This window comes from Narcine bancroftii, chromosome 2 (assembly GCF_036971445.1).
Source record: "Narcine bancroftii isolate sNarBan1 chromosome 2, sNarBan1.hap1, whole genome shotgun sequence".
Lineage (NCBI taxonomy): Eukaryota > Metazoa > Chordata > Chondrichthyes > Torpediniformes > Narcinidae > Narcine > Narcine bancroftii.
Window position 1 is genome coordinate 66771157 of NC_091470.1, and position 13293 is coordinate 66784449.

The following is a 13293-nucleotide window of genomic DNA, read 5'->3' on the forward strand; positions in this document are numbered from 1 at the left end:
GCACCAGCTGTACCTGATGTCACAAAAATTGAACAGATCTAAACCTGAATGATCAGATCAAGGTTTCAGATGTAGCATTGAGACAGGAACCTTTTGGGTGGAGCTAGGTCAAGTCCTAGGAAAGATTATAGGCAAAGAATTCCTGCAGAACCCTGAATTGTCCCTGTTGGGGAAATATAATGGACATAAAACTTACAATTAAGTTGTTCAAATTTGAAATCCAGTTTATAATGATCACATTGGCAGTGGCCAGGAAGGGCATAGCGGTTACCTGGAAGTCTGACTCCTGCCTGAGCATTGTTTGCTGGAACAAGGAAATGCAAAGTTGTGTTCCCCTGGAGAAGATCACTTACAACTTGTGAAAAAAATACGATACTTTCAAATAAATTTGGCAACCATACTTAAATTCCATAGGAGCACGGCTAATATGTGGATCATAGTATCTCGCCGCCTTGCGTTCCCCATCTACTCCTCAACCACTTGGAGGTGGGGGGAGGGTGGGGGGGTCCATCTCATCCCAACCTGGTAAAGTCAAGAAAAGAAAAAGCCTGGGCTCTGACTGCCATGATGTGATAAACCCACAAAACCCTGATATATGTTTCACGCCTTTGTGGTGAGTGTCCTTAGTGTCCTGTGTAATTGTGGTTAGTTAAACGTTTAGTGATAAATACAGGGGTTGGGGAGGAAGGGAGATAAAAAGAACTTGATATCTGCAGAAAACTGTATAAAATTGATAATTGTAGTCAATACTGATCCTGTTAACGTTGACACTGATAATATTGATAACTGTTTGAGTTCAAGTTTGGAAAATCATAAATAAAATATTTAAAAAAACAACCTCAGCCTGGATTTGAGGGAGTTAAAGGAAGGGGTTGATTTGATCCTCAAAGAGCTTCCTAAAGTCCACGTGGACCTCATTTAGAATCCAGCCCTCATTAACATTCTTGGTCACTTTTTCAAAGAACTCTATCAAATTTGTGAGATACAATTTCCTACTCACGAAGTCATGCTGACTTTTTTCTAATCAGACCTTGCCTTTCAAAATGCAGATAGTTCCTATCTCTCAGAATCTCCTGCAACAACATGGAGGAGTACGACCCTCTGGGCTGACAATGTTGTGCTGACCTATATAAACCTACTCTCCTTCAATCTAACCCTTGCTTCCCACACAGCCCATAACCCTTCTTTTTTTCTTACATCCATGTCCTTTAAATGCCACTATTATACCAGTCTCCACCACCATCCCTGGTAACGTTTTTCAGGCACTTGCCACTCTGAGTAAAAAAAATACTTCTGATGTCTCCCCTGAACTCTTCTCCATTCTCCTTAAACAAATGTTCTCTGCTATTATCCATTGAAACCCTAGGGAAAAGGGACTGGCTGTCCACATTATCATTGCCTCTGCTAAGTCTCCTCTCATTCTCTGTCACTCCAAAGAGAAAAGCTCTAGTTCACTCAACCTTTCTTCATAATATGTTTTCTAATTCAAGCAGGATCCTGGCAAATCTCCTCTTCCCCCTCTCTAAAGCTGCAACGTTACTCATGAGTCTTGAAATCAATCCTCCAATTAATGAAGCCCAGCATACCATGAGCCTTCTTAACCACCCTATCAATTTGGGCAGCACCCTTGAGAGATCTATGGACTTGGATCCAAGATCTCCTTGTTCCTCTATATTACTAAGGGACCTACCATTAACTATGTACTCTGCCTTCAAGTTTGACATTCCAAAGTGCATCACTTCATACTTATCTGGATTGAATTCCATAGGCATACTCAGCCCAATTTTTCATCCTGTCTGTATCTCTTTGAAATGTACGACAACCTTCTAAACTATCCATAACACCTCCAATCTTCATGTCATCTGCAAACTTATTGGCCTACACTCTATTTCTTCATCCAAGTAATTTATAAAAATCACAAAGAGCAGGGGTCCCAGAACACATCTCTGCAGAACACCTCTAATCATCGATCTCCAGGCAGAATATTATCATCTATTATCACCCTCTGCCTTCTGTGTTCAAGCCAATTCTGAATCCATGCAACCAGGTTTCATTAATTTCTGGATAACCTTGCCATTGAGAACCTTGACATTGGAGAGCATGCCTTATGAGGATAGGTTGGGAAAATGGTCTTTTCTCCTTGGATCGAAGGAGGATAAGGGGTGTCCAGATAGAGGTGTACAAAATGATGATGGACATTGATCATATGGATGTTCAGAGGCAATTTCCCAGGGCTGAAATGAGGGGACATAGATTAAATGTGCTTGGGAGCAAGTATGGGGTGGATGTAAGAGATTAATTTTTCCACAGAGAGTAATGGGTGTATATACTGCCAGCAACGGTGGTGGAGGCAGGTACATTATGATATTTTAAGAGACTACTAGATAGGTGTATGGAACCAAGAAAAATCAAGGGTTGTGCAGTTGGGAAATTCTGTGCCATTGTTAGATTAAGTTATTAGGTTGGCACAACACTGTGGGCCAAAGAGCCTGCACTATGTGGTAGATTTCTATGTTCTACAGTATGTTCTAATAAAAACTCAATTAGGCTTGTGAAGCATAACTTGCCCCTCACAATGCCATGCTGGCTATCTCTGAGAAGACTGATTCTCCAAAGAGTCAAAGCCTGACCTTAATACTTTGTCCATCACTGATGCAATACTCACTAATCTGTCATTCCCAGGATTCTTCCTATTAAACACTTAAACATAGGGAACTACATTTGCCATCTTCTAATCCTTTGGTATCAATTCTGTGGCCAGGTAGGATGCAAAGATCGTTAATGGCCCAGCAATGTCTTTGCTTGCTTCTCATTATATCTATACTAATCCTTTTTAGAGAGCCTATTTCTTAATCTTAAAATGCTCCACTAAGTTTGCCTGTTATACACTGATTTCACATCCATCAAGGTCCCTCTCCTTGGTGAATACTAAAGAAAAGTATTCATCAAGATTCTCCCCAACCTCCTCTTAGTGCCTAGTTTCACATTTTCCCATTTCATCTGCTCCAATCCTTGTGCATGGCTATGTTAAAGGGCAGGGAATTATGGTCACTATTTCCGAAATGCTCACCTACCGTGAGGTCTGGCTTCATTGCCCAGTACCACATCCAGTAGGGCCTCTCCTCTTGTCAGCCTGTCCACATACTAGGCCATAATTTACCCATCACTGATGTTAAGCTCACCAATCCATAGTTCCCAAGCTTTTCCTTTCTTAAATAAAGGCACATTATCTACTCTTCAGTCTTCCAGTACCTCATCTATAGTCAGTGATGATACAAATATCTCTGCCAGGCCTCTCGCAATTTCTTTCCAATCTTCCCACAATACCCTCAGTCATACATGATCAGGCCCCAGGATTAAGGATGGAGTATTTCATTCAGTACCACATGGTCCACTGTGAGGAAGCTGGCATTGGACTTTGTTGAAGGACATTAACCTGGTCATTTCTGAACCTTAATTTGAGTTGATCAAATTTAAAACATTATTTTATTAGAGCATCATTTCATTTTTTTACTTATGCTTATATTTTAGGTTTAATTTACTTTATAAATTCAAATACATACATTTTTATTGGTGGGAATTTAAAAACTATGTTGAAGCTGATTTTTCATTAGACCAAATGAATGTTATGAAGCTGAAATCTCATTAAAGTTCCATTGTGTTTAGTGATTCTGTAATCTTACATTGATAAGTGCAAAGCCTGTTGTGTGAGATGCTAAATGTGTGTTGTAACGTAAACACCAACAGTCAGAATAGTCTCGATGCATTTCCAGCATATGAATAAGTCTGCAATAAATGCAGACATGAATAATAACAATATTAAGATTAGAACATTATCTCAAATGACAGACCATTGCAATTATTTTAATTTTTTTCAATTGACTTTCCTTGTAGTTCATTTGTATGTGCTTTGCATTAATAAATGGAGAATTTGGACAAGAATATTTCTCTCTATTGGATGATCATTTCAAATTAAAATTGTGTGTACAAAATTCCTAAACCACTATCGACATTTTTTTATTGCTCCATTTCTTAATTATATCAGGTTGCTTGCTGGTACTGATCTCTCGCTACCTTTCTCTCCCTCTTTCCCTCCCTCATTCCCTTTCTTTCAACCCATCCACAGAGGATGTGGAGCCAAGGAGTTGGATAATGGTAAACACTCTCTGGCCTGCCTCAACTATACCAACAAAGATTCTTATCTACAAAAACCCCATTTTCCTGCATTTGGTCCATGAAACTTCTATTTATATTCTGTCGATGTGATAGTACCCATTTCTATCAGATTCTCTTGTAGCTTGTATCATACAGTTATCACCTCCTGTGAGAAAAAATTGCCCCTACAATCTCCTTTGAATATTTCCCCCTTCAGCTAAAAACTCTATGAAGTTGCATAGAGGGCTTGTATGCCACTATCACAAGTGAATTTGAAAACCATTTCTTACCTTCGCCCAAATTTTGTGAGCCAATATTATTCCTTGCCAATACAGTGATCTCATCCTTGGTTGACAGATTTCTCAGCATTTTTTTTCCTTTCTGCTAAATGCTTACAAAATGTAAAAAAATATTCATTTCCCAAACTTGGTCACCTCGCAATAATGCCTCTGTCATGGCTGCCACATCATCCTATTTATTTCTATTTTGTGCCATCAACTTGCCATTCTTGTTTTGATTAATATGCTCATTCAGATCAACAACCTTTCATTATAACATAATTTTAGCTTACTCTGGTTTTCTTTGCTGGTACACCATTAAGGTAATATGCTCTGCTCCTTCCTGATGCCCTCTGGTGATAATTACCCCACACCATTAACATTTCCTTTTCTTTGCTTCCTAAATATTCCTTCAGCCAGTTTATCCCTCCAAGCACGAGGCCCACTGTTTCAAGATGCATGCACATTGGCCAACGTTGTTGGGCACAAATCATTATGAGATCTTAGTGCAGCACATATTCATAGGACCTTGTAAGATAGCCACAGTGGGTGAACCCCAGGGATAATTCAGTGTTTCAGCTTGCATCATTCATCACTGTCATGCACGAGTTGCCTGTCCTAAACATTTTCATCTATGAATAGCCTATGATCCTTCAATAAATATCTAGTTTGGCAATATATATCTCAATTATATGAAATTATGAATGTTGTTGATATATTAAAATGTGCCAATGAATGTAAAGCAGGTTTCAAATATGCCAGTATATTAATGATAGATTAAAAATATTCACTTCCTAATCAATCATGTCAATTAATACTTTTAATTTGAACATATGTTTTTGAGGGAAATTTCCTTTCTCTCCTCTGAATTATCCATTCATCCTAAAACCACTCTGTAACATAATATTAACTTTTCAAAGGCAATCTTTCAAGATCAGGGAAAGTCCAATAATTTTTTTTTCACAAAATGAAATGCTTAGCATGTCCCATTAACAAAAGAGTTGTTTCTGTGTTTGCTGCAGTTTTATTCCTGCATTGCCACTTGAGACAACTTTGACTTTGCTGCTGTGATATCACCATATAACAGGGAGACCTACTGCAGGAACTGTTACCTCTTTTTGTTACCCAGAGGCCAAGTATTAACAATGATAAACAATAACAGGGAATGGTGACTGTTTACAGATTTCAAGGCAGAATACCCTTTTAGTAGTGGCGGAAGGCTACTCAGATTATCTTTGCACAGAGACCAAGGGATACATACTCATAGTTCCCTCAACACAAGTAGCCAAGGTGGTGAGGAACCATTTGGCATGCTTACCTTCATTGGTCAGGGCACTGAGTACAAATGTTGGAATGATATATTTCAGCTGTACGAGATGTTGGTAAGGCCATACTTGGATATTTTGTGTGCAGCGCTGGTTGCCTTACTAGAGGAAAGCTGTAGAAAGATATGGTCATGGTGTTGTTCAGATGGATAACTTGGTATGGACAATATTGTTCAAAGAGTCACATTTTAAGAAATCCAAATATGTTACAAAGTTAATAAAATCTTTTCACTCCAAAAAAAAAAATTATTTTGTATCTCTAATTTTTCCTTATCTAAAAATAATGAACAATTTTTAACCAAAATTGCCTGAATGAATGCTCTGGTATTTTTGCAGCTTTGACTTTGCACAGACTCTAATCTGATACTTTGGATCTTCCCAAGCTTCATTTTTAGATAATTTACAATCATAAATTTAGTAAATGCCTATGGGTTAGGCAATCCTTTCTTTTAAAGTCAGTTGATTTCTAAAGACTCTTTTTCTGAGCTTGGTTAAATTGACACATCTCTTTCAGGTGCTTTTGTTTAGAAAATCTATAACAATAATTGGAAGGCCACATGATCAGTCACTTTAACTCCAATCCCCCAAATCACCTGGATTTTAGATTCCCAAAAAAGCTGGTTATCTTTTTAATTGAGATATTGCCTATTCACTGTTGTGATGCTGATGTGATAGTTGGCTGACATGCAAGTTAAAATATTAAGTCTGAAGATCACTTTACAGACCAGGTTATCAGATAACAGGAAATTGCTGCTTCAAGATAAGCAAATCAATTATGCATAAGGAAGGGCATCCCTAAATTAGTTCACACAAATCCTATAGAGCACCCTCTTTCATTTTAAGGATTAATATGTTCAAGTTCCTGGGCATCAACATTATCAGAGGACTTTTCCTGGAGGCAACAATGAAGTAAACTCACCAATGTATCTATTTTTTCAGAATTTGACATGTTGTTAAATACTCTATCAAACTTCTGTAGGTGAACCTTGAAACTTACTTAAGGTGCACCTTATTGACTGGTTGAATCATGGCCTGGTTTGGAAAGTCAAGAGCACAGCAATGCTGAAGACTTCAGAAATTGACAAAACTAGCCAAGCCCATCACATGCACTGACCTCCCTTCCATGGAAAACATCTATGTGAGGCTTTGCCCCAAAATTACAGTCGACATAATAAAATCATCTCCATTACACTGGTCACGATCTCTTCTCACTGCTACCATCAAGCAAAAGATACAAAGCCCAGAGGTCAGCACCATCAGTTCAAGAAGTTTATTTTTTCCAACAACTATCAGGCTCTTGAACCTCTCTGTACTACCCCTGACCATTAACTATTCTGAGACTACTTCAAGACCTTTTTACACTATTGAAACATCACTTTTTCGCACTAACTGCAACTGCGAATATTTATCTAATCCTTTTCTATTTATAATCTATTTTTTGTCTCATAATGGTGATTTAGTTTATACTGTTGTAGTTGGTGTACCTTACGTACCTGTGTGGTTTCAGCAATTATGAAATCTGGTGCATCCATACATTGCACAATGAAATCTCATATCATATACCATGAACTCCAAACTGGTGCTCAAAAGCGGGTTTGAGAAATTGAAAAAAAATGGTAGGTGAGCAAAGCAAAAGCAAAAGTTTGCTTATATGCAGAGCTTTAAAGTCCATGTTCTGACCAGACCCTTCCAGTCACCCCCTGCTGACATCTAGAGATGGTCATATCAGTTCATAAATACACTTCCCTTTGAGTGAATAAATTGACCTCTGGTCCCTTTTAAATCTTTTCCAATCACCTTAAATCTATGCCCTTTAATTTTAGTCTCTCCTACCTTGGGGAAATAAATGTGATTATTCACCATCCTAACCCTAAACCAACACTGTCTGTAGGCCTTTTCACATTGTTGAATCTGGGCGACTCTCCTGGGACCCAGGAGAAGTTCCCAGGAAGGCTGCACTTTCCGGGTCTTTCACACCGCAGCCTTACATACCTGGAAATTCGGCGACTGGGTCCCACCCCCAGCGATGATATCGGGAGTGACATGTTACGTACTGACAGGAAGTGCCACCAGAGATGACAGAGGTAAATATTCTGATTATCATTGGATTTCTATATGTCCAAGCCTCTGCCTTACTGCTTACAGTCTCATCGACAATACAGCTGTTTCAAAGACTGTTCCCTGTGTCATCTTTTTCTCCTGGTCATATGCCCACTGGTGTTATTCAACCCAATTTGTTTTAAAAGTATTTCCTATCATTAGTCCTGTTCCAATAAAGAATATCAGAAATTTCCTGTGAGGAGCAGATCTTTTCTCAGTTGTTAGAAGCACACTTCACAGCTAAATAGGCATCTCATCAGGCCACTTTGGCAACTCGTGGTGGTGGCTCAATACAGGATCAATGACCGACTTCGTTACTCAAGATCCCCCTCGCAGCTGCATTTCCCTAACAATGGCAGAGCAGTTCCTCGATAATTTCTCCAGGTCAAAGGGGGAGCCGCATCCCCAGCTATGTCTGCTTTTTTGTTGGCTACTTGGAGCTTTTTATGGATGCTGAAAAGACTGGTTGAGTTCCTCCAGCATTTCAGTGTGTGTTTTAATACACAAATGATGCCCATCAACCAAAATAATCTGATTCTGTAATGACCGCTTTAGCCACATGTAATGCGTGTTGCTCTGAGGTTACACCCTGATTTTAAAGCAGTCCAGTTTCTAGCCCAAATATGTTTCATCGCTCTTCCGAGATCTAACTTATGACACTGCCTTGTTTGCGTCATTAGGAAGATCAGCAAGCCGCTCCAGAGCAGATGACAAGACTTGAGCCTATCTGTACTTCATTGTTCTGCTGGGTTATGTTCTGGACCTGTGAAATCAAATTGACATCTGTTTAATTGGTGAGCTGACAATTTCGCAGCTTTGATAGTCTTTAATGCTGAGGGTGTTATTTATATGTTTTACTGGGACGAAGATTTTTCTATTGTATTTTCACCCACTGCTTCTTCCTTAAGAATTTTCCTTCAGTAGGAAGTTCTGTGTTGAATACTGAGCTTTTTCAAAAGGCAAATGGATTAAATTGAGGGTATTATCAATGGCCTTTCGAATATGAGGATGGTATCAATGCTTGTATAATTCACATGAAGAAACCCAATTGGAAGTTAGGTATAATTAATATGATTTGTTTACAACTAGAATGATAAATAAGGAAAACAGAAATATACTTTTGTGACCCATATGTACAGGATCATAGACTGAAATGCAATTAGTAGAGCCCCTTATCTCTATATACTTATCTTTATGCACAAGGCAAACTTTTCACCTTGGCAGAAAAATACAAAAGTGTTGTTTGTGCCGACAGAGCTAACTCTTAATCCTGTTAGGGACACAAAGAACTACTTTGACTGAGATAGGTTCAGTTCCCGTCTGGCAGCCATTAGGAATTCAGTATCATGGAAACACAGAGTGCTTGTCAGCCCAAAGTACAGAAAGATGACAGCAAGTGCATCTCACAATTATCCAAACTTTAACCGCAAAATGATTCTACAAAAGCTGCAAAATTATCTTTGTCCAGTGTATTTTACGATGTATGATTTCCTTTTATAAAATATTTTATGTTGATTGCAAATACAAATAATTTGGTACCTCAAAAAATTTCACCTCTTGAAAGGGAGAACGCCAGTTCACCTTGATACCAACAGTTGTGATATACTCTTATTAGTTCAAATTATAATTGGGCACCTGAAGCAGAACCAAAGCCTCACTTCTAGACCTCCATAAAATCAAAATAAAATGATAAGCATCACCTTACCTTAGTTATGCAAAGAAATTTCATTTCTTGGAGATATGCAGTGTTCATATTGCACCTAACATTGAACTCCAAAAATGAAAATGTTGTCAATAATTTGTCATTTCCAGGAAATGCAAGTCTGTAAAAGTGATGTTAGAAGTGCTCAAGGTCTCTTCTATCAATTCACCACCTTTTATCTTTAAGGCACATAGTTTATCAACCGCCATCTTTCATTGTAAGTTGTCAAGATCACCTGGAGTGAAGGAGCTCTGTTTCATATTTAATTGCATCAAAGTTTAGCTTTTATTTTCTCTGAGGTTTTTTTTCTGCATCTGCTGTAGCCTTTTCTCAGACACTGAGTAGGCTGCTGCCTGGCTGAAAAAGACTCTCATTCAGAGTGGAATTGCTTGTCTGTGCTTTGCTGTCACACTGTCAAGCTCAATCAGATGTCGATGAAAGTGATGTAGTGGCAAAGCTTTGCCGGCAAGTCGAAGAACAAAGGCAGCTCATAGCTGAGAACAGATTTCACATCCAATTTAACTCTTTGGAAAAGGATTTCAGGAGATACATGGCTGAGGGTTGGAAAAATCGAGTTGGTTGAAGTTTAAAGGCTAAAAGCATTATCCTGGCTTAGATGGCTACAAAGATAGGCTGATGCTATTTTCTTCCATAAACCACATTAGCTGGCATTACACACTGAGCGTTTTTACTCGTTACTTGCAAGGAGATTTGAGAAGAATTTACCAGCTACATGAAATGACTCTTTCATGATTCTAGCTTTAACAGTGGACTTAGTTGTACAAGGTACATGAATGGATAGTCCCTAAATCGTGTTGTTAAGCAAATCTGGTTTTACAGAGTTGCGCTGAGTTTACTATTTGAGCTTCAGTTAACTCAGGAAACACGAGGTTTAGGACCTAATACCTTGTATAGCTGATAGGAAATTATTTGGATGGTTAAAAAAAAAAACCCCTACATTTACACATTAGATTGTCATTTTATAGACACCAGCATCAATCTAGCTTTGAATTAGTAAGATGTAACTTTTGGTGATAATTCAATATTTGTTGGTACGGCTACATGACACAAAAGACACAAATTATTTATGAAGTATTTCAGAGTTTTGTTTTTTTCTGAGGTCAATTTGCTATTGTTGTAGTCAACATTTGGGACTGTTACAAACCAGATTTTCCATTTATCTTCAGTAATGCTATGAGGGGTGAAGTTGGTTGCTCGAAGCATGGAAACAGGATGATTTTAGTAGAGAATTGACTGCGGAATAAAACATACTGTTGATCTGCTATTTATGCATGAATGACAAAGATGGTTTTAATATTTTTCTGTTCTGTGTATAAAGTAGGGATGAAGTATGATGAAGAATTCATTACAAGAGTTATAAATTGACTGGTATTAAAATTAGTCTTCGCTCGCTAACACTGAATAGACGCTTTTCTCTCACCCTGATATTCAGCTGAAGAGCGAACAATCAAAGGAACTTTTTTTTATCCTAGTACATTGGCCCAGTTTCTTTTAGTGAAAGACTTGTTCCATGCCACTTTAACACTGTGAAGATCATAATTAATAATGAAGATTTTTTTTAATAACCGAAACGACCAAAATATAGGATTTTAAATTTCTGTGTTGATGCAGCAAACAATTGAGTTTTATTGGCCACTGTAATCATTGGATTACTAGTTTCCTTGTTGTTTATTGAGTTCATTTGCTAGCGTGACCTAAATGTTTTGGTGGCACTTGCCGAGAGCTTGACCATTCAGGCTTTGGCTGGAGATTGGCAATGAATTTTTTTTAAACTGTTTTCAGTAAACAGATGAGCAGATTGATAGAAAGCAACATTTCATCTCTGAATATAATTATGTTAATAACTGGAAATGTTCTTATGTTAATTCTCTATAATTAAGTAAGCAATTAAAGACAAAAACAGCTCATTAGTGATTTGTGACTGCCTTGCAGACGATTGCCAAGGAAGGTCATAGTGAGCAGTTGCACAAGACAGCTGAATGTTTGCAAACTGCTCCTCTTTTTATTAGACACACTATTGTACATTGAAAACAGCTGCTGTTATTCACCCTGTATGTTGAAAAAGGCAGGTACAGTATACTGGAAACAATATGCCAATGTACTAAATATACTGTACCAATAAGGTTAAGAGTGTTGACTCATGCAAGCTGTTAATACGGTAAACTACATCAGAATGTGGTTTCGCATTAGATTTAAAAATTACAATGAAGAAAAAGACCAAAGAAAATGATAAATTCAATTTGTTTATAATTAATATACTTCTTACACCATACTTTATAAAGGTGGAATCAATGAATTGTATAGATTGACCCAAATGCAAAAAGCACTTTTTTGTACCTTTAAGAAGTGTTTTGCTTAGAGACTTGGAGATTTTATTTTGTGTGATTTTTTTTTTTGCAATTGAGATGTTGAGAAATTACTAATGGTTAAATATCTTTCAAATGGAAATTTGAAGATCCAAAAATGGTTTTAGATTAATTGTGACAATTTTAACATGCTACCCATGTAAATAATGCTCTAAAAATCATACTTTTAAAAAAATTTAGAGCAAATTATATTAACTTTCACAATCCTAATAATCCTATTGTTGGGTGAGGACCTGTGGGGTGGGGAAAAAGAAAGACTTTGACATAATCAGCAGACAGTATTATTGAAATGCCTTTATTGTCATTTGGCAGAATGCTTTCTCTGGACAGTTGGACTGTAAAAACCTAATAATTTTGTCCAAAGAGATTTTGATTCCAGCTGACTTGGCACTTCCTCTGCCCCTTTTCCTCCCCAAGGCAGATTACTTACCAAATTGAAATGGAAACAAAATGACCAGATGGGGAAAAAAACCCCGAATCTGCTTGCCCTGCACTGGTCAGAGTTCTCCACTTCAACAGGTAACAAACAACTTTTTGCTATTCCCAGCTCCTATATTATTTTTTATCCAACCAATGTAAAAGTAAAGGAAATTCCCACAGTATATCCAAAGTTTACATTCACCACAGTAGCAATTCTCATTACATAAACTGAGATGTGATCTTAATATTATTCTGTTTATTAAATTGCTTACATATTTTAACAAGCCTAGTAAATCAACATTTGTCTTCCACTTTTAATAAATTTATGTGCAAGAATTAGGCCTTTGCCAGTCTGTCCTTCTATTGTCTCTACGTGAACCATTTAATGAATATTTTAATTATTTGTCTGAATATTGATACCACCAATTTAATGTTTCATTTGGTTAATGAGAAGTTTGATCAAACAGTTTTTAAATGGATGGGCTGTCTTTGAAATTAGTGCAGAAAATATAACATGATGTGAAGTTGGCAAATGTCTATCCCTTCTGGGAACAGATGTTGGACAAATTTGGCAACTAGTTTTGTTCTCTCTATCTGTTGCAGTTCAAAATCCTAATGAATCTAATGTTTAAATAACATGAATAAAGATAAAGTGAAATGAATTCAACCCCAGTTTGAGCAGGCAGAATTAAAATGAGCAAATTGTATTATCTCCTGCCACCTAATTTGGGTTGAATTTCCTCTGTATCTTTTTTGTTTGTCGAAGGATCCTTTTTTATGAGTCTCCTTGGCTATTGACAAGGTCTTTTGAGATGAATATGAAAAGATAGATTTAAAGGTTAAGGCCAGGGTCAGATGGATGCAGATGTTTTGAGGGAGATCATACTTTTGGTTGTTGTAGTTCTTCCCTTTAGTAATTCAAATGG